Genomic DNA, 27,029 nt, shown 5'->3' on the forward strand with positions numbered 1-27,029 from the left:
AAACATGTCTATATTTTGAAGTATTATTTCTCTTTTTGAGGGGATGATTTTATTACATGAGTATATAATCAAATCGAGTCCTTCCTTTGAGCTGAAATCTGTATGGTATTGGTTTAATATAACCAACAGCATACAGTGTAGAAGAAAAATGTGGGGCCCAAGATCAAGGTTAATTTGTGTTTCTAGCGAAGGAGATAAACATTTTCATGACTGATAAATTCCGGCACCAGTTTCTGTTTCACCCTGGGTGTTATATATATATACACACACTCACACACTGTGCACATATATACGTTTCCATGTTCATATGTATAACAAAGCACTGAAAATGTTGGGGACGTATGAGAAGGGTAAGCACTGAACCTCACTAAAAATAGCTTTACATTTTAAATTATTTTGTTAATATATTCTCTCTCTTTAAAGTCTTCTTCTCTGTCCTCTGAGGATTGATAACCATTCAGGGTCAAAAGAGGGTCACATTTTGTTCCCTTTTTCTCCTTTTTACATCTTTTTTGCTATTCAGTCTCTCCCTCTTGGCTTGCCCTGGGAACTCACTAAATATATAATAATATAAATAATATATTGAGATTATGAGGACATACTCACACATTTTAGACACTCTGCATTACAGGTGATGCCCAATTTAACTTACATCAAAACTTTATGGTAGAGGTGTTGTTATTATCTTTATTTGTAGATGGATGAGTTGTGTACTAAGAAAATTAACTTGTTAAAAATTTTGCATCTGGGAGTTCTCGTCATAGCTCAGTGGGTTAAGAACCCAGCTAGTATCCATGAGGATGCAGGTTCAATTCCTTGCCTTGCTCAGTGGGTTAAGAATCTGGCATGGGGGAGTTCCCATCGTGGCGCAGTGATTAACGAATCTGACTAGGAACCATGAGGTTGTGGGTTCGATCCCTGCCCTTGCTCAGTGGGTTTAGGATCCGGCGTTGCCGTGAGCTGTGGTGTAGGTCGCAGATGCGGCTTGGATCCTGCACTGCTGTGGCTGTGGTGTAGGCTGGCAGCTACAGCTCCGATTCGACCCCTAGCCTGGGAACCTCCATATGCAGTGGGAGCAGCCCAAGAAATGGCAAAAAAAAAAAAAAAAAAAAGAATCTGGCATGGCCCTGAGCTGTGGTGTAGGGTGGCAACTGAAGTTCCGATTTGAACCCTAGCCCTGGAACTTCCATATGCCGCAGGTGCAGTCCTAAAAAGAGAATAAAAATGTATCCGAAATATGGTCCCAAATTCCTGTGTCATCTACTTTCAGACAGATAATATGTGTAGGGATTAGAAAAACTTATAGAGTCCTAGACTTTGCTGTAAACATATGATGGTCGTGGTTATTGCCTCACACATTTGAAATACCTTCTTAGACCCTACATTGAAAATTAAAATTGCCTATATACTTTCCTGTAGGCTCTGACTCCTCGAGAGTAAGTACAAGGGGGGGTATGTTTGCCTTGTTTATCATTTTAAAATTAAGGCCTTCACAGTGTCAATTTTAGATGTTATTAACAAATGTTTATTGAATTAATAAATACATAGATGTATAAATAAGATAGCTCAAAAGAGATAGAATATTAGAAACATTATTGACTCAGCTGATTTGTGACTCCAGAATTTGGGTTTCAATATCAAAACCGTTTCATCTCTACGCTTAGTGGGTTGAAAAATCCACAACTAAAGGCTGATCATTAAGTGCTCTGGCAATATGAAGCCTAAACATAAATGGCAAGGGATTTCGCTCAAAGTTGTGAGATTGAGAGTTGAAACCACTATTTTACTGTACTTATTCATATTAAAGTCTCTTTTTTCTCTGTTCAAAATAACATGCTTATATCAACAAAAGATTTTCCATTTCAGAAGCATAATAAGTATATACACAAAGATTCTGTGGTCATGTTATTTCAAGAAATCTGTATAGAAATACAGTAATATTCAGAGATTTAAAATAATATTCTATGATTATGCTAAGGTGATCACTTTTAGATAGCAACATTTTGAATACTTTATGTGTCATAACATTATTAGTTTATGTTTTTAATGTTATTTAAATATTTTCATTTTGAATTTCCACTTAGGAAATCAAATTATCTAACTTGAATTTATTCAAACATGATTTATCTATTTGACTACTTAATTATATGACATTAAGTTCTTATCACAATTTAATGTTAAGATTCATAAAGGAAAGCATTGAAGACGCAAAAAAAAATTCTTGCTTCCATTATTTTCTAATTCAAAACTAATTCAGAAGAATATTTAAATCAGATCTTATTGTCAAAAAGAATCTTGGTTTCCCAGTGATTAATCTCATACATTTCCCAAGTTTGACTGTTTCTTTTTTTCGTCATTTTATTTATTGTATGGTTTTTTCCATTATAGTTGGTTTACAGTGTTCTGTCAATTTCTACTGTACAGCAAAGTGACCCAGTCATTCATATATATATTCTTTTTCTCAAATTATCCTCCATCATGTTTCACCACAAGTGACTGGTAATAGTTTCCTGTGCAATACAGCAGGATCTCATTGCTTATCCACTCCAAATGCAGTAGTTTGCATCTATTAACCCCAGACTCCCAGTCCATCCCACCCCCTCTCCCTCCATCCTAGCAACCACAAGTCTGTTCTCCAAATCCATGGGTTTCTTTTCTGTGGAAAGTTTCGTATCTGCCATATTTTAGATTCACATACAGATGATATCATATGGTATTTGTCTTTCTCTTTCTGACTTCACTTAGTATGAGAGTCTCCGGTTCCATCCATTTGCTGCAAATGGCACTGTTTTGTTCTTTTGTATGGCTGAGTAGCATTGCATCGTGTATATATACCACATCGTCCTAATCTGTTCATCTGTAGATGGACATTTAGGTTGTTTCCATGTCTTGGCTGGTGTGAACACTGCTGCACGAACACAAGGGTGCCTGTCTCTTTTTCATTGAAAGTTTTGTCTGGTTATATGCCCAAGAGTGGGACTGGTGGTCATATTACAGTTCCATATGTAGTTTTCTGAGGTCCCTCCATCCTGTTTTCCATAGTGGTTGTACCAACTTACATTTCCACCAGCAGTGTGGGAGGGTTCCCTTTTCTCCACACCCCTCCAGCATTGTTATTTGTGGATTTGTTAATGATGGCCATTTATGACAAACCCACAGCAGATATAATACTCAATGGAAAAAAGCTTAAAGACTTCCTGCAAAAATCTGAAACAAGACAAGGACGCCCACTCTCACCACTTTTATTCAACATAGAATTGGAAGTCCTGCAACAGCAATCAGACAAACAAAGGAAATTAAGGTATCCAAATTGAAAAGAAGAGGTAAAACTGTCACTCTCTGCAGATAGCATGATACTGTATATACAGAAAACCCTAAGAACTCCACACAAAAACTACTCAAACTGATCAAGGAATTCAGCAAAGTAGCAGGATACAAGATTAACATAGAGAAATTGGTTGCATTTCTGTACACTAACAATGAAATATTAGGAAAGGAATATAAAAATACAATACCTTTTAAAATTGCACCCCCCAAAAATTAAATACCTAGGAATAACCCTAACCAAGGAGGTGAAAGACTTGTATGCTGAGAACTATAAAACATTAAGCAAGGAAATTACAGAGGCTTCATAGAATGTAAAGATACTCCATGCCCCTGGCTTGGAAGAATTAATCTCATAAAAATGGTCCATACCACCCAAAGCATCTGCAGAGTCAAGGCACCCTATCAGAATTAAAAGACCCAGAATTGCCAAAGCAATCCTGAGCAGTAAAAACCAAGCAGGAGGCATAACTCTCCCAGATTTCAGGCAGTATTACAAAGCCACAGTCATCAATACAGTGTGGCCTGGTACCAAAACAGACAGACCGACCAGTGGAACAGAATAGAGAACCCAGAATAGACCCAGACACCTACAGTCCATTAATCTTCAACAAAGGAGGCAAAATTATAAAATGGGAAAAAGACAGCCTTTTCAGCAAGTGGCACTGGGAAAACAGGACAGCCACATGCAAATCCATAAAATTGGAACACACCCTCACACTTTGCACAAAAATAAACTCAAAATGGCTTAAAGACTTAAACGTAAGTCAAGACACCATCAAACCCCTAGAAGAGAACATAGGCAAAACATTCTCTGACATCAACCTTACAAATGTTTTCGTAGGTCAGTCTCCCAAGGCAACAGAATTAATAGCCAAAATAAACCCGTGGGACCCAATCTAACTGACAAGATTTTGCATAGCAAAGGAAACCATAAAAAAAAAAAAAAAAGACAACCTTCGGAATGAGAGAAAATAGTTTCAAACTATGCAACTGACAAGAGCTTAATCTCTAAAATATACTAACAACTTCTATAACTCAACAGCAAAAAAACCAACAACCCAATTGAAAAATGGACAAAAGACCTGAATAGCTATTTCTCCAACGAAGATACACAGATGGCCAACAAGCACGTGACAAAATGCTCAGCATCCCTGACTATTAGAAAAGACCAAGAGGAAACAGTCATTCCTCTGTGAACTTTACTGTCCTGCTCCCTGTGTGTCACTGACCCTTTCATTTCCATCCTCAGCCCACTGCCCCTTTCCCCTCTGTTTTTACTGGAGAAGGTAGTATGCTCACACGTGTTAGTACGTGGGCAATATTCAAAATTGTATTTCTAGCTTAGTCTAGGACCTACTTAAAAAAAAATGCTTGCACATTTGAGGCATATATAAGACTAATTATTCTTATTATTTGCAACCTCATGGAATATTTGTCCCTATACCTCCAGCACGCTTAGTGTTTTTCACCAGCTTCTGCCTTATCTTCATGTATAAATGTGAAAGCCGTTCAGCTTCCTCTTTTTTTAAAATCAATGATTTTCAGCCTTATCACCTATCTAAGATATATTTAAAATGTGTGAGAACAGATTTTATTGTCACAAAGACAGAAGTATCACTGGTTTTTAGCAGACCAAAGCCAGATGTCCCCAAATCCTGCAATACACTCGACAGTAATAAAGAATTATCCCACCAAAATGTCAATATTACCCATTTTAAAAGCAATGGGCTATCCACAGTGTGACAAGCTAAAATCTGGCTTTGGTTTTTTTTTTGTTTGTTTGTTTGTTTTTTCTTTTTACTGCTACAATATTTTTAATATTTATCTCTTTTTTCAACATCAGTTGCTATTTCAGTATGGTAAGATCTTGACCATTCTACTGCCGTGTTTTGTGAAATGTTGCATGAATTTAAACATTCATGTATTCAACAGTTTTTTCTTTTTTCGTCTTCTTAGGGCCACACCCATGGCATATGGAGGTTCCCAGGCTAGGGGTCTAATTGGAGCTACAACTGCTGACCTATGCCACAGCCACAGCAATATGGGATCGGAGCTGAGCTGTGACCTACACCACAGCTCACAGCATGGCCGGATCCTTAACCCACTGAGAAAGGCCAGGGATCAAACCTGCGTTCTCATGGATACTAGTCAGATTCGTTTCTGCTGAGCAATGATGGGAACTTCTGAACAAATTTTAAATGCCTTGATTATACTAGACATTTTTCTAGGCACTGGTGACAGAACAATGAATGTCAGAAAAAGTACATTCTTTTAAATACCTTCCTTCTTGTGAAATGAGACAACATGAAATTAAACAAGTTTTATAACAAAAGTGAGAGAGTAAAAATAATATGTAAAAATAAAAATACCATGTAGTAGGTAGCAACTGAGAAAGAAGGGGCAATTTTGAATAGGATGGTGGAGCAAAGACAAGAGCAATTATAACACTATTTTGTATTGAACCTGTAGGAAGCCATTGCAGATAAACTGGAAAGGGTAGGTTCTCCACGGACTGAAATGCGATGAGGTTGACTACATGGTCAGCAGGCAGATCTCATGGTCCATTTTAGAGAGAGACAATGCATTCTAGCATATCCAGGATGAGGCCCTGGCAGTTGTTTTGGTGCAGTGATTAATGTTCCCTAATGTTCACGCCCAGCAACTTTTACTCACGCAACTTTGATACAATGATTCCACTTATCGGATATGTTAAAAGATTGGCATATAACATGTAGGATGAGTTAACTGAGAACTTTTTCAGCGTTTTTAACCATGGACAGGTATGATCTCATTTAAAGAAAGACAACAACCCTGCCTGCTCTGTGAAACCTTGTTGGTGAGGAATGAGGAAAGGGAAAGGTGAGAAAGGAGATGAAAACCAAATAGAGATCTATTGCAGCCATCCCAGTGAGTCATAATGGAATGGGCAAGGGCCACCACAGCTCAAGTCCACACGGTACAGTTCACTCTAACAACTCCTGCCTGTTTTCTGCTTCATTGGTATCTTTACCTTGGCAGCAAGGTAACGTCTAGGAAGTTCAGCCGAGTGGAGAAGAGAACTGATGCCTGGGTATCTTGGTGCCTTTTGAATTGCATTTCCTTCTGCACCCTAACCTGCACTTTGCCGACACTAACACTGACTTGCCTTCTTCCTCGGAACACCGCACGGTGCCACACACTTGCTTTCCTCCTCAGCTTTCCTCCTCACCTGGAAATATTTAAATCCTACTCTTACTTCATCTGTTCATTCTTTGCACTCAGCTCAAGTGTAATCAACTTCGTCTTTTTTCTGAACTCCCAAGTTTACCAATTCATGAGCGCTTCAAGTTTTTAAGCGGCAAGTGGTTTAGACATAGAGACTAAACCTTATCTTCTGTCCCCATTGGTTATCTGGTTTAACAATTATTATGTAAATGACAGAATTTTAGAGTTAGCACAAGGCACCAGTGCATACCAGTGTGAGATATGGCAGGGAGAGACACTTTTTTCTACTGACTTTTCTGCTGGGAAACAGAAATATATAACACAATTGCAGTGATTCTTGAGGTTTGGGATTGACTTTTCTTTGAATGTACACTCATGTTTAAATTAGGCCAATTGTGGCATTGCCACTGGGGGGAAGTGGGTTAAGGATCCATGTTCTCTCTGTGGCCCCGCAGATTTGCTCCCTGGCCCAGGAACTTCTATGTCACAGGTGTGGCCATTAAAAAAAAAAAATTGGGCCAATTGTGGTTACATGGTTGTATGATTTATAATCTATCCCCAATCATTTACCTCACACATAGGTACTTTTCCCCAAAAAACACATTTTTTAAACTCATCTGTTTTTATTTATATTTGCATTTATAGTGCCTTCCTGGTATGTAGATATATATAGATTAGGCACTCAATAAATATTTGTTTAAAAGATGTTGAAGCTTAAGAGCAGCTTTGGTGGGAATCCAAAACATAAAAATTCAGTGTTCCTTAATTGCTGTTTCTTCACTGATGATCTGGAAAGTTTACACAAGGCTCTTTGTGTACTAGATCGATCAAATGCACCATGAATATTTATTCTTGAAGCAACAGGTGTCGCATCAGCTGATCGTGACCTTTAAGGATCTACCACATATGCTCATCACCTCTCAGTCTAGTCTCAATCTATTCAGATGTTGACATTTAAAATACAGTCACCATATGACTCTCCTAGTGAATTAAAATAACCTAGCAACTTGATGCCCACATCGTTTATTTAAGATATACAAGAACAAGTCTTCTTTAATAGCCCGATATTTTACATGATTGCTCTCTTTCTATGCAGTTGTACTGAGCTTCCATTTAAGACTTTCGTTCTTATCTTAGTATTTTATACTTCTAGCTTGAACGTATTTTATTGCTCTTGGTCATATTTATCGCCAACACACATGGTGGCTGCAAAGACTTTGTTTTCTTCCCTCTTGTTGCAATTCTTTCTAGTGTAATCTAATCATATTAAAACTGATTAGAAATTTCAAAATAAAAAAATTCCTTTAGAACTGTATTTTTCTTATTGAGATGAATGGAGATATTTTTTCTTGTTTCAAGTGGTTTTTATATCCCTAAGGATTACTGCTTTTGTTAGAATTAGTGTTTGTTTTCATTGGTATAGCTTCTAAGGAACCTTGGTCACCTAAGATAGTAGATGGAAATGGAAGGAACTTTAATGTGTTTATAACACACTGTCCTTCTAACTCATTTCAACCGTTAAGCCGAAATTTATAGAATAACCTATCATCACAAAGTATAATCAATGATCAACTAATAACTAGGCTAAGCCCCTTATCAATTTGTTAAAATCAAAGCATCAGAAAACATCTGGTACATAATAGAATTTGTTTCTCTGTCATTAGATTCCTGTTCAAATTTTCTGAAATTTTACAAATGCCTTTAGCAAGTCATAAGACATAATTTTACCTATTACACTTTCATGTAGAGAGATACTATTTTATCAGATTTACAATTTGGGGAAAATAAAAATTAGGATATCATTACATACATGCTATTACAATATTCAAATGAAATTTTTCTTCTTTAAATCTCTTATATGATTATATGGTTGTCAAAACCTTAAAATTTTATATATTTTCACTTTATTAACATTTTTAAATAATTTACCAAATGCAGTCATTGTCAAACCACTTAGCCAAATCAAATTCAGTTCTCTAGAAAATATTTCATTTTTCACTTCAAATAACATATGGATGTACACTTAAGAAATATTTAAAAAACAATATAGATATAAATTATGAAATTCAATTTTGAAGTTATAACCAACATCATTTACAGCCAATATAATTGTCTGTTTATAATAAACTATGAAATAAGATGGCACAATAGTTTCTCATCATCTATACTGAAATAAAGCAGTCTAATATGTTGTTAAATTGTTATTTATAAAGTGAGATGTATGATAAAAGAAAGTATTATTTCCAGCTTATATGTATGGATGGATATGCAGCTATTTGATTTTGAGATCTAAGTGTGATTAAAAAACATGAATAAAATAAGAAATAAATACTTTTTTTAGTTTTCACTATAATTTCTCTTGTATTTAAGGAAAAAGAAAAGACATACTGGTAAAATCAAATGAAATAGTCATAGTAAATAGAAAATATGAGAAAAATGAAAAATGACCATAATTGGAATAAATATTTTATGACATTTTAATAAAATTATGTATTAGCTATTTCATGGAGTTATGAATAACTTATCTAAAAGAAATCACATTTTTTTCTTTCAGTGTATCCTGAAAATGTTGACTATACAGGGAAGCACTCCAGGGACGTTTAAAAGATTTGGCATCATAAATAAATTTAGCTTTCTTTTTTTTCCTTTCCTTTTCTTTCTTTTCTTCTTCTTTTTTTTTTTTTTTGAATGCCTTTCCTTTCCAGATACTCATTCTTCCTTCCTAATGCTGAGTTCTGAGAAAGCTTCATTGCTTACTCTTAGACATTTTTAATTGCTTAATCATTTTTATCTTTTGATATTTTCTTTGATCTGCTTTTAAAGTCTCTACCTGAGGAGTACTGCATTGTTTGATAATTGCTGAAAGATGGGAGAGGAAAATCACTTTTAGCAACTTCTCTACCGTATCTTTGAATTTTAAATACCTCAACAAGTGCCAAATACTTTGCTTCCTAAAGCCTCATTAACTCAACAAAAAAAATGTGTGAAAAAAGCACACATGTTTTATGATATAATCAATCATAAATGGGGCTTCTGCAAGAACCCATCATTCTAATTGACACTTTCTTTTGCATCCTAGGTGGTTTCACACCCACGAGCCCCACATCAGAACAAAATCCAGGACAGCAAGAGGATGGACTTCTTTTTTCGGTGGGGGTTTCAGGGAAGAGGATGTGGGAAGGAGAACCTAGAGGCACAGAGACCAGTTTTAGTGAAGAGACCCAGGGAAGTTACAGATGTGGGCGTTTATTCTTACAGCGGTATCCACATGTCCTCCACTAACCTCGAGAGTTCCTGCAGCGCATGCCAAAGACGGTGGTGTCAGAAGTCTCAGCGAGGCTAGGGAGCATGTTATCGCATCGGCCTGAAACATGAATGGCTACTAGCCGACTCACTGTCCTAATCCAGGTAACTCACTGCTGGGGTGAGGAGGTGTTTTCAAGTGTATTAAGAAACCTCATTCATTATCAAAAGTTATCCATTTTCCACTATTAGTAGATTTCTGAGGTTCTCTTATAGAATATTTGACAATTATTTGAGGTGAGATATGTAACTCGGTTACATATAATTTTCTTAATTAACAAATAATTGTACCAGTTACATATTTTCTCAACAAATAATTTTGACTAGGTATTATATTTCAGGATTTATATTTCTCTATTATATTTCAGTATTGACTTCGTTATTTTGTCTTTTGTCTTTTTTTTTTTTTTTAGGGGCCACACCAGCGGTACATGGAGGTTCCCAGGCTGGGGGTCGAATGTGAGCTGCAGCCACTGGCCTACACCACAGCCACAGCCCTGTCATATCCGAGCTACACCACAGCTCACAGCAGTGCCGTGTCCTTAACCCACTGAGTGAACCTGCGTCCTCATGGATGCTAGTCAGATTCATTTCTGCTGAGCCATGATGGGAACTCCTATATTGACTTCTGCAGATAAAATGATGGACAGTAACTCCATTCTCAAGTAGTCTATAGTGGATCAGCAGAAGCAAGCTAGGGAGACACAATCAATGCAGAGAGTGGGTCAGTGTGATGGGTTTAACAGAAGGGCCGCTGGAAGAATACACATCCCGGTGTTGGAATAGGAGAAAGCTGCCTGAAGAAGAGATGGAATGCAATCTCTGGAGCGTGAGAAGAATCTGTGCAAACAACAGGTAGGTAGGAGCATGCTTTGAAATAAAGATCACCTGTCATCACATGAAAAATTTTCTAGAGTCGTTTACAAGGGTGTTGATCTGAGTCACGTCAACATAGTTCTTTCAATAGGTAATAGTATTTCCTAATTATTTTTCCAATCTTGTTACCTGGGACCCTGCTTATGGTGTATCTCTATGTATTAGAACTTTTATAAATATAAACCCTGCAAATGAGACAGATAATACACACAAAAGACTAACACAATTATTATAAGTGATTATAAAAGGTGGTTAACTCTATGCAGAAAATCTTGCAGTGTGTGTGTGTTTATGTGGGTGTGGACCTGGAGTGATGTGCAAAGTTCCATCTAGCCAGGAGTTCCCTTCATGGCTCATCAGTTAACGAACCTGACCAGGATCCACGAGGATGATGGTTCAATCCGGACCACGCTTAGTGGGTTAAGGATTTGGTGCTTCTGTGAGCTGTGGTGTAGGTCGCAGACATGGCTTAGATCCTGTGTTGCTGTGGCTGTGGCTGTGGTGTAGGCCATCAGCTACAGCTGAGATTCCACCCCTAGCCTGGGAACTTCCATAAGCCGTGAGTACAGCCCTAAAAAGCAAAAACAATAAAATAAAATAAAAATCCAACTATCTAAATTAGGTATTAATTAGGAAAAGTTACAAAAGTAGAGTAATTTGGAATTTAAAATTATTTAGGGTATGTTGCACTTGATTGGGAAACTAAATCCTCAGCAAATTGTGTTTTCTCCAAGTCCTTTGTTGACTTTGCAGACAGAACAGAGTTTGACAGTAAGTAATGACTCCATAGGTTCTTAGTTGTTCAGATAAATCAGTGTAACAGTCTGTGTTGCACTGACCCCAATTTTCAGTCTTTAATATATGACTAATCTGATCTTGCCTATGATTTCTTGACCCAATAAGCTTAGAACAGTAAGGTAAAAGTGCCTCACAAGGTGGGTGAATGACTTTATAACCGCAGACATTGGAGAAATAAGATGATGGAGTATTTTAACCCACAGCATTCATGTGTTTCCAGCCTAAAAAGAAGTTGTTTTATTGCTGTATACTTACTGTGTTCATTACTGAAGATTAATCTTTAAGAGAATATGAAATATGAGAGAGCCCAGACCACTAGGCATGATTTTAATTTAAAAGAGGAAATTTGAGCTGTTCAGAGTGTGGGATTAAGTCACATAACATAATCTTATTTGTTAAGGTTTGTAAGTGATACCAGAATGTGTAAGAGAACTTAATTTACTACATTTATTATTTTGCCTTATCACAAGATTTCTTTAAAGGCTTAGAAATAGTTCACTTGGTAAAAACCAATAGTATTTTGTAACATACTGAAAGGGCTGAAGATTATCATGCCACGTGCAGAACTATAAAATCAAATGTTAGTGTAATTTAATTAGCCACATTTGTAAATGGAATATGTTTAGGGGGGTTTAATATTTTAACTTGTTGCATGAAATATTAATTAAATCACAATGGAAATAAAATATGGTCCACAAATTTAAATTATAAGCTTAAAATAATCTGGTTTATCAAATGTATATGGTTAATTAAATTTCCATACACAATCAAACTGCAATTGCTCTATACACAGACATGTATACACACACTCACATATCCACAGAACATTCAAACATTCAACATTCAAAATGACACATATCAGCTGAGTGTCCTTGGGAGAATATCTTAATCTCATCAGTTTCCCTTTGCTGTAAAATCAGGATAATGTTAGTATCTTATCTCACAGAGTTGATTTGAACATACAGAGCACTGAATGGTGTAACAAATGTGAAAAAGATTCAGAAATTGCTTGACTTCAAAAACACAGTCCAAATAACTTTATAACCAAAACATGACATCACATTGCAGTCTACCACATTCAGTAAGGTTTTTTCTTCCTTAAAAATATCACTTATTTTATTTACTTTATCTGTGGACCTTCAAAATGAGATGTTATTTTGGGTTACAGTATTCTTTTTTTCCATCGCATACTTATTATTTCGAAATGCCATTTCTCAAATAGGTACAGGATGACCTATGTAACTCAAGTTTTTTTCACGTGTCCATAAATAATTATTGAATATCTTATGTTTACCAGGGTTTTTGGGTTTTTGGGTTTTTTTTTTTTTTTTTTTTTTGGTCTTTTTGTTTTTTTAGGGCCACGCCCTCAGCATATGGAGGTTCTCAGGCTAGGGGTCTAATTGGAGCTGTAACTGCTGGCCTGCGCCACAGCCACAGCCATGCCAGATCCAAGCTGTGTCTGTGACCCACCCCACAGCTCTCAGCAACGCCAGATCCTTAACCCACTGAGCGAGGTCAAGGATCAAACCCGCGACCTATTTTCTCACATTATCAGGCTCCATCATAAGTGACTAGACATAGTTCCCAGTGCTACACAGCAGGATCTCATTGCTACTCCATTCCAAAGGCAATAGTTTGCATCTATTGACTCCAAGCTCCCAGGCCACCCCACTCCCTCCTTCTCCCCCTTGGCAACCACAAGTCTGTTCTTGAGGTCCATGATTTTATTTTCTGTGGAAAGGTTCATTTGTGCCATATATTAGATTCCAGATATAAGTGGTATCAAATGGTATTTGTCTTTCTTTCCGACTTAGCTCACTCAGTATGAGAGTCTCTAGTTCCATCCAGGTGCTGCAAATGGCATTATTTCATTCTTTTTTATGGCTGAGTAGTATTCCATTAAATAAAGATTTTTAAAAAAATCTTGTACAAAACTGGTAATATCCTAAAATGGTACAAGCACTTTAGGAAACAACTTGATTTAATCCTTTAAGTTGTAAGATGCACAAATTCCATTTCTAATTAGCAACTATAGAAATTCTTGCATGACCATTCACAATAGCCAAGACATGGTCTTGGGTTCTCATGTACTGTATCTCATTTTTCTTAAATAGCACTTTTATAAGGAAGGTATTATTAATCTTTCATTTGACAGATGACAAAAGTGAAGCTTTGAGAGTTTCAGTTACTCGCTCAGGGCCTTGGAGATAGGAACTAGGGGAATTGACATTTAAAAACTTACTCATCAATTTTATTGTGCTAAAATGTCCCTCGTGTATTGAAAGGGAGAGTAAACTTGTGTGTCCATTAGTCTGACTTAAATTTCTACCTAGCATGTATCTATGACATGCTCTGATTATAACACAAATAACCTTTATATTGTGGAAGTTTTACTGAGGTACAACTGACATAAAAAGTGAACCACACACATTTAATATGTACAGTTTGATGAATTTAGACCTATGCAGCAATCTGTGATAGCATCACTGCTGTAGAAGGAATAGCCAATGCCTCTCAAAGTTTCCTTGTGCGATTTTGGTTTTTATGTTTTTGTTTTTGTAGAATAGTTAAGACAAAATCCATTCTGTTAAAATTTTGAAGTGCACAATACTGTATTGTTTATATAGGCATCACGTCATACAGAACACTTGAAATTATTCTTGCATAAGTGAAAATTTATACCCATTGAACAATAGCTTCTTATTTCTCCCACACCTCAGCCCCTGTCAACTACAATTCTACTCCCATCTTTCACGATTTCGATTGTTTTAAATCTCTCTTATATTTCTCCTTCTTAGACTGACTTATTTTACTTGGCACAGTGCCCTCCAGGTTCATCCATGTTTTTGCAAATGGCAGGATTTTATTTTCTAAAGGAAAATATTCAATTTTATATATATATATTTTAATTATATATATTCAATTATATATAATTGAATATATATAATTTTTATCTCTTGATGGACATGGGTTGTTTCTACACTTTAGCTATTGTAAATAGTGCCATGAACATGGGAATGCAGATATTTCTTTGAGAGATTGAATTCAATTATTTTGGATATATACTCTATAATTCTATAAATGTAGCTGTTGGATCAAATGGTAATTTTATTTTATTTATTTTTGCTTTTTAGGACTGTACCTGCGGCATATGGAAGTTCCCAGGCTAGGGACTGAATCAGAGCTACAGCTGACAGCCTGCACCACCGCATAGCAATGCAGCATCCAAACCACATCTGCAGCCTACCAGCTGACAGCACAGCTGGGTCCCTGACCCACTCAGCGAGGCCAGGGGTGGAGCCTGCATCCCCATGGATCCTCGTCGGTTTGTTTCCACTGCACCACGACAGGAGCTCCTTGTTTTTAATGTGTTGGGGCACCTCCATACCGTACTGCGGAGCAGCTACGCTCGTGTACATTTCCAGTCTGCGAAGGTTCCCAGGGCTCCTGGTCCTTCACCTCCTTTCCAACAGTCGTCACGTCTGACTTTCTAACAGCAGCCATTCTTATAGATACGCGATGCTGTTTCACTGTGCTTTTTTGTTTTCGTTTTTTCTTTTTACGGAGGCACCCGCACTACATGGAAGTTCCTGGGCCAGGGACTGAATTGGAGCCACAGCCGCCACCTATCCCACAGCTGTGGCAAAGCCGGGTCCTTCAGCCCACTGTGCTGGGTTGGGGGAGGGAACCCACACCTCCACAGAAACCCGAGCTGCTGCAGTCAGGTTCTTAACCCACTGAGCCATGGGGGAACCCCTGTTTCATTGTATTTTTATTTTCATTTTCTTCATGAGTAGTGAGGTTGTACACCTTTTCATACGCCTATCGGGAATTGGTGTATCTTTGGAGAAATGTCTGTTCATGAGGTCCATGATTTTATTTTCTGTGGAAAGGTTCATTTGTGCCAACTCCTTCGTCCATTTTTAAATCTTTTAAAAAATATTTTAAGTTATGGATATTTCTTAAATAATGCTGTACTAACTCCTTATTACACAGACGCCTTGCAAATATTTCTTCCCATTGCATAGGTCATCTTTTCCCTCTTTAGATTGTTTCCTTCGCTATGTAGAAGGTTTTTAGTTTTATGAGTCCCACTCGTCTGTGTGAGCTTTCTTTACCTGCGCTTTTGGTGTCATCGCCAAGCATCCGTTACCAAGACCGGTGTCAAGAATGGTTTCCGCTGTGTTTTCTCCCAGAAGTTTACAGCCCCCTCATGTGGAAGGCCTTCCTCTCTTTTGAGGTGACCTTGTGCCAAGTGTAAGACGGGGTTCCAGTCTCACTGTCTTGCATTTGAACATCCAGTTACCCAGCGCCACTGTTGAAGAACCGGTCCCATCGTGTACTCCTGGGGCTGCTGTCGAGGGTCAGTTGACCACACATGCATGAGTTTATTTCAGGAATCTGCATCCGCTTCCTTCAGTTTATATGTCTGTTTTACACCAGCCCAGCGGTGTTTTCATCACTGTATTTTGTAATACATTTTGCACTTAGGAAGTGTGATGACTTTGTGTTTGCTTTTCTTAAGATCGTTGTGGAACTTTCATGATTCCACATAAATTTTAAGATTGTTTAAAAGATATTAAGTGATATATATCTACATCTCTCTGAAAAATTTGTATATAACATACTTCAAATTATAAATAATTGTCTTATAAAGTTACAGGTATTCTGTCATCGTTGTTATAGACTAATACATGGATTAGTCAGAGAGATAACAGAGAAAACACATTTTTGTTTTTTCCCCATGAATTGCTTTTTAAAATCAATCTCACACATTACCTTTTTCTTTCTCCTTTGATACCTTTGGAATGAATTAAAGCATGTTTCAGGTAATTCCAAAGCTATCTCTAAAAGTCTAAGACCAAGAAGTTTTACAGTCATGATCTAAATAATTTTTAAAAATTATCATATGGCAAGATATTTGCTTCAATATTAAATATATATACATATACACACATATATAGTGTATATGTATAGGTCAGTGGTATATTTTCCCCCTGGCCTTTAATCTTATTTATTATATGTAGTAAAAGCTCTCTGATTCTAATTCATGTCTATTAGAATACAATGTATATTAAATAAATTTTCAAATTATTATTTTTAGTACAGAATAAAAATGTTTTTCAATAAAAGATAACAATATTAGAGACTATAATGTGTAATTTATTTTTTGAGTTTTAAGATGAATAGCCACAATTAGAATCTGACATTACAAAAACTAGAAATAAATGTATCCTTTAAATTATTAAGTAGTAAAAAATGGAATATTTAATACTTTTGAATGATTAACCATATTACTAAAAAAGTATTTTATTCTTTTCTAAGTATTAGTAAAGTTAATTGATAATCCTAGGAAAAAAATTAAGGAAAATTAGGAGATACTCTATTATTAGGTTCTAGTTCCTAACTAGCCTTTGCTGCCTGAAATGGGATATTTCAGCTTAAAATATAACTTACTTTTTATCATATCCCACTAACTGTGAATAATACACTAAAAATGTGACTTTGCAATTAAATAACAACATGAATCCTTCATGTCACTTTTGAGTTTCAGGCAACTTTGTGTTCAAAGTCATTTTAGAGAAGTTATAAAAGGTCCTTTTCCTGCAGACTTCACAGCATCTCCTTTCTAGCTCAGTCCATTGAAGAGAGCATCTTCAAAATCTGATCTTTTTTTGAGATATCATCAAAAGAAAATGACATCAAAAATCTTATCTCATACCCCTTTATTAGGAACTCTGTTCTCCTGAACATGGGAAAAGGGACAGATTCACAGTTAATCTAACTTCTATCTGTGAGTTTTCACTTGGTAGATTAGGGCCGATAATTTTGTCTTTATATAAAGAAAATAAATGACACAATTATGAAACAGTGTAAAGGAATAACTACCCTGTTATGTGTATAGTTATCTGCTTACCAGACTCATCTATGACATAGAGCAGTTTGTTACATTGCCATTTCACACAATATTTTTGAGTCTCCTTATCTTGCTTTATTTACCTTGGACATTTTTTAATGTTTATATCATTCCAATCTTATGAAGAACCAATGAGTCCTGACATCTATCTCTTGTGAACATTTAAAATACAACAGAACTTAAGAAAACATTGTAATTCAACTATAATAATAACATTAAAAACAAAAAAGTAAGAAAAACTGAAAAAAATAAAACACACAGAAAGGAAGAGAGAAGGGCAAAGACTAACCAATTATGGCGATGAGCGTGAAGATAATACAGAAGAGGAAAAGTATGTGGCTCCTCATTTTATATCTAGGGACATCAATTCCCAAAAGGAATAATGGTTTGAAGGTGTATGTCTGTGTGTCTGGTTGCTGTTATAAACCAATACGGAGGTGAAAGAAGAGGAAGAAAAATCTATGGGAAAAATTTTCTTCAAACTTTGGAATACTTCCCGGATAGAATGATGGGCAAGGTTTTATTTCTGAACTATTTAGTCACTAACCTGGGCAGAGGAACAAAATGGGAGTCTGTGTGCAATAAAATTATCGTTTAACATTAGATAGGCAAAAGAAGTTTCATCTCATCTCTGATAACAAAGTATTTCTTTGGATTATTTTAAAGTAGAGTTTCAATTAGGACATTCTAAGAGTATTTCTAGATTTTATAGACTTTTAACTTTTCAATAAAAACCTAAGATGATATAAGGCAAATGCTCATGTTGTTCACAGATCATACTTTATCTTCTTCATAGTTGTACTAAGGCATAATTGAGTCACAAAACCTGTGTAAATGTTTAATATGTACCATGTAATGAGTTTGGGCATATGTATATATCTATAATACTGTCACCACAAAGAAAATAACATATTCATTACTCCCAAATAAGGCTTTGTGTCCTTTTTATTATATGTGTGTATGGTTAGAATGCCTAACATGACATCTGCTTTCTAACAAAATTTTTAGTATGCAATACCATGTCCTTAGCTATAGCTACCATATAGATCTCCAGAATTTATTTGAGCACTCTTTAATATAATTGTTGACAATTTATCTGTTCAGGTATCTTGCCCATTTTTAATCGTTATTCATTTTTGCTTTTCTTTTTAGGTTGTTTTTGAGTCGTATGTGTTTCTTATGCATTTTTGAAGTAAATTCCTTCTCAGATAAATGGTTTGCAAATATTCTCCCATTCTTTAGGCTGTCTTTCACTCTTTTGAATTTATTTTTTCTGTGCAGGGCAGAAGCTTTTTAGTTTAATGTACTCATAACTATCTATTGTATATTTGTCTGTGTTTTGGTGTTATGTCCAAGAAACCACTGTCACAATGAATGTCAAGAACCTATTTCTCTATGTTTTCTTCTAGGAGTTTTACAATTTTAGGTTCATTTAAGTTCTTAATCCATTCTGAGTTGATCTTTGTGTATGGTGTAAGAGAGAGGTCCAATTTCAGTCTTTTGCGTGCACATATCCAGAGTTTTCTTTTCCCATTCTGTATTTTTGGCCCCTTTGTTGAAGGTCCATTGACTATATATGTGTGAGGATTTTTGTGACAAGTTTCATAAGGGATATTGGACTGTAATTGTCTTTTCTTGCAGTGTCCTTTTCTGATTTTAGCATCCAGGTAATGCTGGCCTCATAAAATAAGTTGAAAATGTTCCCTTTTCTTCAAAATTTTGGGAGCATTTGAGAAGGATTGGTATGTGCTCACCTTTTTATGTTTCGTAACAGTTACCAGAGAAGCCATGTGTTCCTTGGCTTTACTCTGTAGGGAGGTTTTTAATTATTGATCGAATCTCCTTATTCATTGGCTGTTCAAAATTTCTGTTTCTTCATTGTTCATTCTAAGTATGTTGTATGTTTCTAGAAATGTATTCATTTTTCTAGATTATACAAATTTATATACAATCTTTCATATAGAAATCATATCAAGTATGTTCCCCAACTACTGTAGTATGAAACTGGAGGTCAATAATTATTGATAAATAAGAAGGAAAAGTAGGAAATTCAAAAATATGCAAAGACCAAAAGGTACATTCTGGAAAAAAACAAAAAAACAAACAAAAAAACAGTGGTCTAAGAAGAAATAAAGAAAAACAGAAACCATCCTCAGACAAATAAAAATAAAACACAATATACCAAAATATATGGGATGCAGCAAAAGCAGTCCTAAGAGGGAAGCTTATAGCAATAAATACCTACATTAAAAAGCTCTCAAAGAAACCTAGTTTTACCTATCAATAAATTAGAAAAAAAAGAACAAATTAAATTCAAATTCAGCAAAAGGATGGAAATAAAAAAAAGAGAACAAGTAAAACAGAAAAAAATCATTGAGTTTTTTTTAAAAAATAAACTTGACAGAACTTTAAGAATAAAGAGAGGTTGTCCATCAACAGATGGTTGGATTAGGAAGATGTGGTATATATACACGATGCAGTACTACTCAGACATAAAAAAGAATGAAATAATGCCATTTGCAGCAACACGGATGGAACTAGAGACTCTCAAGGGAAAAACAAATACCATAGGATATCACTTACATATGGAATCTAATATATGGTACAAATGAACCTTTCCACAGAAAAGAAACTCATGAACTTGGAGAATAGACTTGTAGTTGCTAAGGGGTGGGTGGGAACAGGATGGATTGGGAACTTGGGGTTAATAGATGCAAACTATTGCCTTTGGAATGGAGTAGCAATGAGATCTTACTGTGTAGCACTGGGAGCCATGACTAGTCACTTATGATGGAGCCTGATAATGGGAGAAAAAAGAATGTGTGCATGTATGTGTAACTGGGTCACCAGGCTGTACAGTAGGGAAAAAACTGTGTTGGGGAAATAACAATTTAAAAAAAAGAATAAAGAGAGGTTGTAAATAAAGTGGAGATCAAAAAGGACACATTCCAATTAATGCCACAGAAATAAAGGGATCATGAGAATTATTTCTTTTCCTTTGTTTTATGTAAAAGAAAACTTAATTTCAAAGGAAAAATGATAACGTGATCTTTTTTCAATAAAAATTATTTCAGCATGAGTGATTTTATGTGATGCTAAGCCAATTACTGCTTATATTTTCTCCTTTTAAATTGTAAAAACCAAAAATAATCATAAACTTCTAAAAGATACTGTTCATATATATAAATAGCAAAAAATAGAATAAAATATAAATATTATAAAATCTACAAAAAATACATAGAAATTCCAGCATTGACTTTCTTTCAAAGTACCTAAAAATGAACCTAGAATGAATGAGAAACTATTTTTTTCTTTACATTTTCAAGTAAAAATGCAGTTTGTCAGGCATTTCAACTAAACAGTTGAACTCTCAATCATTTAAATTGTTCAAGACTCTTGAACATTTAAAAAAAACAATTAAACAGTGAAGCATTAGAATCTGAAATGCTTAGTCCTTTTCTTTTGCAAAACTCATTGCCAAAATGTCCCCATGAAAACAAACCCAATTCTTTAATTTTAGAATGTCTCTTTTTCAATTCTCCTATTGTGGCATCTAAATTCAGAAAGTACCAGGAAAAAAAAAAAAAATAAAGTTTTATGTAATAAAATAACATACTTTGATGGCTTTTGAGTTGAGTCACTGAATTCTAAATTCACCATTCAGCTGACATTTCTCTCTTGTTTAAAATAATCTTGAAACAAATAATGAATATTCACATGCCCTGCCACTTTAGTTGAGATAAAAGTCAAGAGAAAACAGTGGTAGAAAGAGAGCTTCTGTATAATACAATATAGATGTTAATACACATATATGTATATGCATATACACATACCATAAAATTGCATGATTCATTATTAAAGTCTTCTAATAGAAGAGTTTTGTACAAAGTTGGTTGACACAGATCATGCAAATATTATTCTGTTCTGAGTAAACTGTAAGAGGCAGGCACACCCACTACCCTCTTTGAGAATTCTAAACTATGGGTTAACATTAGTTTATTTAATCAATGGAACCGCACACTTGTTATTGTTCTAGTAATAGAAATACATCAGGAGTTCCCGTCGTGGCACAGTGGTTAACGAATCCGACTAGGAACCATGAGATTGCGGATTCGATCCCTGCCCTTGTTCAGTGGGTTAACGATCCGGCGTTGCCGTGAGCTGTGGTGTAGGTTGCAGACGCGGCTCGGATCCCTCGTTGCTGTGGCTCTGGCGTAGGCCGGTGGGTACAGCTCCGATTCAACCCCTAGCCTGGGAACCTCCATATACCGTGGGAGCGGCCCAAGAAATAGCAACAACGACAAAAGACAAAAAAAAAAAAAAAAAAAGAAAGAAAGAATACTCCAACTGGGAGGAGCTAAGTTTTTCCCAGAAAAAACATAATTTCTGAATTAAACATTAAAAAAAAAAAAAAAAAAAAAAAAAAGAAATACATCAAAGAAGGGAGTTCCCACTGTGGTGGAGCAGAAACAAATCCACCGAGTATCCACAAAGATGCAGGTTCAATCCCTGGTCTTGCTCAGTGGGGGACCCAGTACTGTGAGCTATGGTGTAGGTCTCAGATACGGCTCAGATCCTGCATTGCTGTGGCTGTGGTATAGGCTGGCAGCTACAGCTCCAATTTGCCCTCTAGCCTGGGAACCTCCATATGCAGTGGGTGTGGCCCTAAAAAGCAAAAAAAGAAAAAGAAAAATACATACATCAAAGAAAACACAAAGGTCTTTGCTCTCAGTATGTATGACAGATAAACAGCAAACAAAAAACACATGTGTTATTTAGTGAAAAATGCTACTGAGTATAAGTAAATCAGGTTGAGGTCCTGGAGATTAGTGTAGGCCTCATGGAGAATACTCTATTCAAAGATTGTCCCAAATGAAACAAGGGACCAAAAAGTGTCCAGTCATGAAGAATAGTAAGTATGCAGCCTCTGGTGGGGTTTTGCTTGGGACAGCTAAGGCACACTGGATGTGTGGTTTTAAGTGGAGAAGGAAAAAGGGAAAGTAGCAGAAATAAATTCTATGAAAATGGAGACAGCATTCTGATTACATAAAGTCTTACATGCCACAGTATGCCCCTTAGATTTTATTCTACATCTGATTTTAGTGCGAGCATTTTACCAGAATGATAACAAGATCTATGTTTTAAAGAATTATGTCATGTGGCTTAGAGAGTAGACATGGCAGGTTGAAGGACAAGTGTGGAAAGAAGGAGAACACGTGGGAATTAACTTCAGTAAGAAGTAACTGACTTGCAGAGTCATTATTGTTCCCATGTTTCAGATTTGAAAAATAAATGGCTGAATTACATTCCTAACCAGGCTAGTATGTGTTAGAACTGGGATTTGAATCAAGGCAACCAGAATCTACATTTTAACCACGTGACTATTATACTCTGGTAGCAATGAAGGTGGTAGAGAGAAAGCACTATTTCTAATACACATTCGGAGACAGGTTAATGAATTGGGTGTGTGGTATAGAAGAAAAAAATATGACACAGTATATATATGCACATTTATACATGTATTTACATAATACATGTATGTATATTTATATAAAATATATATTTAGATATATATATAGATAGGACAGATGAATAGGAAGGTAGGTAGATAGATATTTAAGGTGAATTTTTTTTTTATCTGAGCATCTATGCAAATAACAACTCCAATTACTAAGTTGGAAAAAACTGGAGACTTAGAGCCAGAGTGGGGAATGTGCACACACATTTAAATTAAGAACTACATATTTGACATTTATGTTGCAAGATTTCCATTATATACCCTCATGGAGGACTGGACTAGAGAGTTATTCCTGATTTTTAAGGCATTGAGAAATGAATTTAAGAACCATAAACATAAGTGGTTTTAAAGGAACTATTTTAAGGTGTTGTAGATGCAATGATGAAAGTGTCTGATGATATGAGAGCTCCCCAAGACCACTGAGGAAGCCTGGCCAATGTGGTCAGTAGAGTGCCAGGAAGTCGAGCAATGCAAATGTGTGAAGAAAGTGGAATCGACTTTGTCAAAAGCAGAAAAAAGGTTGAACAAGATGAAGCCTGAAGATTGACTGCTGGGTTTTTAAACAAGTAGGTGTCTGTTGATCTACTGATAGATATTCTGGTTGTTTTCATACGCTGCTATGAACATGAGTGCAATAATCTCTTGGAGAGTAACTATGTTCTCTCACACCTATGCCCAAAATTAGAGATGCTGGATCATATGATAGCTTTATTTATTTATTTATTTAGGTGATACTCGCAGCATGTGGAAGTCCATGGGCCACAGACTGAACCTGCGCCACAGCAGTGACCCCAGACACTGCAGTGAAAACATCAGATCCTTGACCTACTGCACTACAAGGGAACTCCAATGGTAGCTGTATTTTTAATTTTTTGAGGACCTTCCGTACTGTTTTCCAAAATGGTTCTACCAATTTACATTCCCACCAATATTGCTAAAGAGTTCTCTTTTCTCTGCATTGTACCCAGTACTTCTTATATCTTGTGTTTTTGATAATAGCCATCCTAACACATGTGAGACAGTATGTTATTTTGTTTTTCATTTGCCATTTCCTCAATAATTTATGATATGGAGTACTTTTTCATGTACCTGTTGGCCATTTTTATGTCTTCGGAAAATGTCCATTCAGCTCTTTTATCTATTCAGTAATTTGTATATTTTTTTGAGTTGTTTGAGTTCCTTATGTATTTTGGATATAAACCCCTTTTAGGATGTGTGGTTTGCCAATATTTTTGTTCTCATTCCATAGTTTACCTTTTAATTTTGTTCATGATTTTGAGCAGAAGCTTCCTATTTAGATGTAATTCCATTTGTTTATTTTTGATTTGGTTGTTTTACTTTTGGTGTCAAATACAAAATATTATTGTCAAGACCAATGGCAAGGAGCTTAACCTCTTTGTTTTCATCTAGGAGTTTTAAATTTTCAGGTCTTATGTTAGAAGTTTTTTTACATCATAGAGTTGATTTTTGTGGTGTAAAATAGGAGATCTAGTTTCATTATTTTGCATGTGACAATCCAGTTTTCCCAACACTATTTCTTCCTTTTCTATTGTATATTTTTAGCTCCTTGATATAAATTAATTGACCATATACACATGGTCAATTGAGCTCACTGCTCAGTTCTCCATTCTGTTCCACTGGTCTATGTGTCTTTTTTATTTATAGTTTTATAATATAACTTGAAATCAGAAAATGTGAGACCTTCAGTTTTGCTGTTTCTCAGGATTACTTTAGCTTTTTGAGGTCTTTCTCTTTTTTGGTTCCATACAAATTTTAGGATTTTTGTTCCATTTCTATAAAAATGGAACTGGAGCTTTGATAGCAATTACATTGAATCTAGAGATCACTTTGGGTAGTATGGGCATTTTATCAGTATTAACTATTCAATAAATGAACACAAGAAATCTTTTTATTTGTATCTTCTTTTTCTCATGAATGTTTTATAGATTTTGGTGTTCATATCTTTCACCTCCTTGTTTAAACTTATTCCTAAGTATTTTTGAAGCTATTGTAAATGGAATCATTGAATTTTTTTCAGATAGCTTATTGTTAGTGTTTATAAATGCCTCTGAGGTGTATGCTGTTTTGTATCCTCCAAATTTAATACACTTGTTTATTTTTTCTAACAGTTTTTGGTGCTGAGTTTTCTCTGTATAAGATCATGTCATCTGCAAAAAGGAACAGTATTATCTCTTTCTTTTTGATTTAGATGCAGTTTATTTTTCCTACCTAATGCTTTGGCTAAGACTTTTATTACTATGTTGAATAGAAATGCCAAGAGTGGACATTTTAATATTGTTTCTGATCTTAGAGGAAAACCTTTCAGTTTTATCAAGTGGTGTGTGTCATATATGGTAATTATTTTAATAAGCTAACATTCCTTCTATACCTAATCTGTTGGAGAGTTTTTATCAAGAAATCAATATAAATTTTAACAAATGCCTTTACTGCATCATGATATGGCCATTTGATTTTATCTTCCTTTTTATTAATGTGGTGTAACACTGATTGATTTGCTAGATTGAACCATCCTTACATCCCAGGGATAAATATCACTTGATCATGGTGTATGATCATTTTAACATGCTATGAAATTTGGCTTAAAATTACCCTGATACTAAAGTCAAATAAGGATCCATTTAAGAAGAAGTGCATGCAAATGTCTTTTATGTCATAAATGCAAAAATCCTAAACAAAACACAGCAAGCAGAATTAAGGTTGGCTTTTTTATAATGTTTCAACCTTTCTTACCTATTTATCCTGCCACACTATCTGCTACTATATGAAGAAATCCTTAAATGCTATATTTCTACAATTATTTAAGTCTCACTGGCACAAAAACTAATGAATCTGTTAGTCTTGAGAAAATCACAAATCAGTTCTTTGATCCTAATCAAAACATTAAAGTAGATTAAATCTATCCTATTTCATATCTACTTCATCATATATTTGTTTCTTACCCAATCACAGATTCATTCAGCAAATGACTGTTTTAAAACTACTGTGCTAGTAGTTGTCAAAGAGACAAGTGGAGATAAGCAATGTACCTGAAAAATAATCTACAGTATTATAGTAAAGATGATCCAATATCCTATGGAAAAAAATGGAGGCACAGAAAGAGAAATTACAAGAAATGTTTAATAAAGAGCTAGAAGATTTTAAGAATAAATTATAGAGGTGAAAAATACAATAACTGAAATGAGAAATGCACTAAAAGGAATCAAAATCAGAATCCATGGGGCAGAATAATGAATAAGCAAGCTGGAAGGCAGATTGGTGAAAGTCACTGCCACATAACAAAATAAAGAAAAGAGATTGAAAATAAATGAGGACAGTGTAAGAGACCACTGGAACAAAAGAAAACTCACCAACAAACACATTACAGTGTTTCCAGAAGGAGAAGAAAGAGACAAAAGTCCTGAGAAAACACGTGAAAAGATTAGAGGCAGAAATTTCCATAACATGGTAAAGGAAAAAGATATCCCAAACCCATGCAATGTTGAGAGTCCAATCACTATAGGACAAACCCAAGGAGGAAGACACTGAGGCACATAGTAATCAAATTGAACAAAATTTTAAAAAGATTAAAAGCAACAAGGGAAAAGCAACAAAAAATACACACAAATGAATACCTATGAAGTTATCAACTGATTTTTTTTTTCCTGACTCTGCAGGTCAGAAGGAAATGGAATGGTATATTTAAAATGATGAAACAGAAAAACCTACAACCAAGAATATTCTACACAGCAAGGGTCTCATTCAGTTTCCATGGAGAAATCAAAAGCTTTACAGAGAAGCAAAAGCTAAGAGAATTCAGTACCACCAAACCGGCTTTATAACAAATGCTAAATGAACTTCTCTAGAAAAAAGAAAAAGCCACAACTAGAAGCAAGAAAATTATGAATGAGAAAGCTCACCAGTAAAGGCACACATAGGATGCCACACATAAATATGATACCAAAAGCAACAATCATGAGAAGAGGAGGATACAAATGCAAGGTATTGAAAATGCATTGGAAATTAGGAGATGAGCAAACTAATACATTCTTACAATACAATTTTATAATATATTGCTATACCAAACCA

The 27,029-nt window shown here is 35.3% G+C and overlaps 2 long non-coding RNA genes across 3 annotated transcripts in view; one reads left to right on the forward strand and one right to left on the reverse strand.

Moving 5' to 3' along the window:
• The window catches only part of LOC146398752 (uncharacterized), a 95,907-nt gene extending 70,521 nt beyond the window's left edge, over positions 1 to 25,386 (forward strand). The window contains exons 2-4 of one of the 2 annotated variants that reach the window (XR_014817224.1): positions 9,611 to 9,681; positions 9,790 to 9,939; positions 23,672 to 25,386. This is a non-coding gene — a long non-coding RNA (uncharacterized LOC146398752). Of the gene's footprint in view, positions 1 to 9,592; positions 9,682 to 9,789; positions 9,940 to 23,671 lie in introns of those variants that run through there. The other variant, XR_014817223.1, reaches the window with a different exon arrangement.
• Positions 1 to 27,029, reverse strand: part of LOC146398753 (uncharacterized) — a 244,947-nt gene that overhangs the window by 41,404 nt on the left and 176,514 nt on the right. The window lies entirely within an intron of this gene.

The sequence above is a fragment of the Sus scrofa genome, chromosome 10 (genome assembly GCF_054392235.1).
Source record: "Sus scrofa isolate SSC_HxYL_T2T_F1_AM1 chromosome 10, Sscrofa_HxYL_maternal_Yorkshire_Landrace_v2.0, whole genome shotgun sequence".
NCBI lineage: Eukaryota > Metazoa > Chordata > Mammalia > Artiodactyla > Suidae > Sus > Sus scrofa.